At 40.9% G+C, this 4,259-nt stretch overlaps 1 protein-coding gene across 1 annotated transcript in view; it reads right to left on the bottom strand.

The window, feature by feature from the left end:
- The window catches only part of kcng4a (potassium voltage-gated channel, subfamily G, member 4a), a 23,896-nt gene that overhangs the window by 14,238 nt on the left and 5,399 nt on the right, over nt 1–4,259 (bottom strand). The gene's annotated exons all lie outside the window — the stretch shown is intronic.

Genomic DNA, 4,259 nt, shown 5'->3' with positions numbered 1-4,259 from the left:
TGTGTGTGTAGGAGAAACTACAGTGGCTATGAAATTTGTTTAAGGCCCTATCTACAGCCAGTGTTTGGTCTGTCCATTATGGGCTGCTGTAGAAACATGGTAGTTCAATATGGCGGACTCCATGGAAGTAGATTCCTTCAGTATTCAGGTGACCATACACAAATGAAAACATACCTATGAATATTATATTACATTTCTGCCAATAGATCCTCCGGAATGTTATACACAATGGACCTTTTTAAACAGCTAAATATGTTCTGTAAGTGACCTAATATGGGGCCTAACAAGTTCAGGCTGCAAGCTCAAAAATGATCATCCTTACCAGTCGAAAACCCTGGAAAATTTGGGTTACCTTTCTCAGAGGAAGCTTCGTGATCATTGTATTAATGAATAACCTTTAGTGTTGCATGTAAATTACACTCTATTCCTGACAGTGATTGGTTCCAGGTTATTGCTCCAGGCTATAACATTCATACTCCATCACTGCAGCTCTGTTAAACATGACGAGAGTGGAAGGTCTTTTAACAGATTCAATGTGATTACACACTATAACATGAACTGACTGTATCTTAATGACATTAGGGTTTGTAATGTAAAATGTAGAATGCTACACTGCAGGTAATCTATCTCTGAAAATCCTCTTTAGCCTCTGCGGTCACTTTCACAAATCACTTTTAACTTTCCCAATGTTCATGTAGTATAAACAGCCGCTGATGACATGCATGCAGTTTCTCGTGCTTTGTTTGATACCGACAAAACAAACCTTGTTTTCCAGTGATCGTGAAAAGATGATTTTGTGACCACAACAAAGGCTTTTTTTGCAGCTTGTCAAGATTACAGAATTAGACTTTTGTCTTCATGATGAAGTAAAATCCTTTGCTGAGCCTTTACTCATTCATTCAGATCAGAAAAAACACATTCACTTGTGATCTCTCTGTAACAATGCTCAATTTTATTTTTGTTTTGTCTGTTCTTCCGAATAGACCAAATGTAAATCTATTTTTTCCCATGCCCACAGAACAGGCTACGTCATGTCTTGAAATTAATTTTTGATTGCATATTGGTACATGAAAGAACCAGTGTGTAAGATTTAGCTGCATCTAATGGACTATGGTGGCTGTGAAACTTGCAAAAAACACAAAAGCCCCTATAGAGGCAGTGTTTGGTATGTCAGTGAAAAACAAACTGCTCATCCTAAGGTAACGAAAACAATGATTCTTATTTTCAGGTCATTATACATTAATGGAAACATACATATGAATATATATTCAATTTCCTGCCAATAGATCCATTATTCATTGTGTTTTTTTTTTAAATGTCACCTCGTACAAAAGTAAGCCACGAATGTGCGTGCATGTCTTGGGAGGATGTGTGTGCATACGCTTGTGCCCGCTCTGTTTATGTGTGTCCCCTGTGCACCCAGGTGATATCGCTGTGTTTCAGACAGTCTTTAAATTCGAGTAGCTCCTCTGGAAAGAAAGAGGGAGAGAAAGAAGAGAGGGAGAGAGAGAGAGGAGGCTTCATGGCTGGTTTAGTGTTTACATCCTCCCCTCTTCCTCTGTTCTCTCATTTTCTTCCACTCCTTCCCCACGACCCAGTCTCCTCTATTTCCTTCCTCCCCTCTAATATAAAGAATTATCTTATCTTCCCTTCAGACGTCACAAGACACATTATCTCTGTCTCTCTCTTTCTTTTTTTTTGTCTCTTAATAGAATAAGAAATCACCTCTCTATAATCACTTGCCCAGACAGGTTTGATGGTTCAATAAGATTATTGACAAGTCTCTGCTTGAGAGCAAGTGGATAGTCGATGAGAAAATGTGTCCAAACTCAGTCTGAAGCTTAAGTCATGCAGTCTGCTACTCTGCTGTCTCCCCCTCTCTCCGTCACTCTCTCTGTCCCCCCTCTCTCCAGATATTTGTGATTGATGCCCTGGGACGTAATTATTGAACAGCAAATCCCACTCCAATTTATGGCATTAAGGACATAAAACGGCCACTTCAATTACTCCCCAGGCCAGAGTATGGCTGAATTAGGAAAAGGAGAGCAAATCTGATGAGGCTGTCTGAAAATACTCCATCACCCGGCGAGAATATTAAAGACATGAATCTGAGCGACACTCTCTGAGAGTAAAACACTTTGATGTATATGCGGTATGAATGAAAAGAAATGCAGAGAAAGTTACTGCTTTGCTGGAAAGTTGAGCTCAGATATGTGTGTAAAGGAAGTCAGTGTCTTTGGTGGATGTTTGACATTTGAACAGCATCAAGATGTAAACGCTTGGTTATCAATGTGTGCTGAGACCCGCTGCTTTCCAGAGAGAGTTCTAAACTGCATACACCCTGTTCTTTTTAGTCTAAACACTGTTGCTATCCTGTCAGAGATTAGTGGGTCAGTGCTGGGTTAGGACCATAATCACAGTAGAAATTCAGAACTACTGGATATGCCCACTGCAAAGTGCGATGCTGAGTAAAGAAGGTGTGGTGCTTTCTAGAAGCAACATAGGTGGTCGCCTATAAGGCAGAGGTTCCCAAACCTTTTCATGTCGAGGACTACCACAATAAATTCACATTAGACTATAGAACCCCAGTTTGAGAGGATTTTGTCTTAAGTAATATCCTCTGAGTACTCTTTTTACTTTTAGGTTTCAAGATTATAAAGTCTTTATAGCCAATTGATTAAACTGGGATCACTATAAGTTGCAATCAATAAAAATAGCCAACCATATTTAAAAATTAAAGTTAAAATATTATATTCCTCCTTTTGCTAGGGACCCCAGTCTGGGCACTACCCAAAATTGCACCCTGAAAGTGTTCATCAGAGTCTACCTGAAACCTGTGTATTGCTCTGTGGATCAGTGCCACTCAACCAGTTACAGTAGCTTCAGCAACGTTGGGCACCAGGGGAAGCTTGCATAATGCACCGAATGTGCTCTGTCTGGCCCTAAGTAAGGAGACATACAGTACATGTGCCATGACCAGAAAGAAAATAGTTCAGTCTAGGTTGGCATTGAAATGGTGAATACAGCACTAGCCTCTCAGAATTTCAGCTCCCAGCTCACTGCATGGCTGCACATGTACACCTTTCTTCAACTTTGTATGGCATCAGTAACCAAGATGACCATAGTTCCAAAGATATTTTCCACAACACATGAGTTTCCCCAAAAACATCCCACACCCATTTGCATTTCTGAAACACATCAGGGGAGGTTGTGCTTCCTGTCAAAATGTTGCAACTGTACACACCCTGAAGGAATAATAGTGGCTCCTGAATAATATAGTTTTATATAAAGAGCAGAGCACTTATACAGTGTAGAGCTGCGCACCCATAGCAGGGGATGGAGGAATGATGGAGTGGTTATTATCAGTGAGCTTGAAACTGAGCTGTAAGATAAAGGCCCCTCCCAAAGCATTTAGTTCATGGTGATATACTGTTTGATAGAGGGGATCAACTGAGGACAGCCAAAAACACATTACATAGTAGACAGACAGATGAGAGCAGGAGGAGGGGAAAATGAAACACTGTTTGTCTCTTGCCTTTCTTTCCAAGAGAACTCACTTGCATGCTTCCCCATTTTTTTTAATTCTCTCTCCAAAGTATATTCTTTCACTCCATCTCTCCATCTCTCCCTGTCTCAGACATATCCTCTATTTGTCTTCATCCTCCAGCTTCCACTTATTTTATCTCCTCTTTCACACTCTTAACCCAAACCACGGCCGGCAGAGAAGCAGGATGAATAATGAGTGGACAAGGGAATTTTGGCCCACTCCAGCAAAAAGACCAGAGACAAAGACAAACAGCAGGGCCATGTGAATTAAAGATGACAGGAGTCCTGCTGCTCCTGCCTGGGCAGGCTAGCCGGACACTGGATAGAGTTCAGTAGCTGAACACAAGAGAATAGTTTGAAACTCAGGAGCATGTAGAGAGAAAAACAATGATAGTAGCAGATGGATTTGTTTACTTTTGGAAGGTGCTGCCATCCTATTTCCAAGAATGAGCATTGACATGCAAAGAAATGCTTGGATGAACAAGCTAAACAAATGTCCTACAACCTTATAACCCTATAAGGTCCTCACAAGGCAGTGAACACACACACACACACACACACACACCAAAGATGTCCTTACAACCCACAAGGTCCTCACAAGGCATGGAGAACTCGGTTACAACAATATTAAAAAAAAACACATACACATTGCAGTGTTAAGTTTCACAAAACTTAGCTTTTTCCTCAGACACGGGTGCCAGGAATCGATACAC

Source organism: Morone saxatilis, unplaced genomic scaffold, assembly GCF_004916995.1.
Source record: "Morone saxatilis isolate NCDOM2014 unplaced genomic scaffold, NCSU_SB_2.0 Contig2, whole genome shotgun sequence".
Classification (NCBI taxonomy): Eukaryota; Metazoa; Chordata; class Actinopteri; family Moronidae; genus Morone; species Morone saxatilis.
The sequence above is the reverse complement of the archived record's forward strand: the minus strand, read 5'-3'. Positions and strand labels throughout refer to the sequence as shown.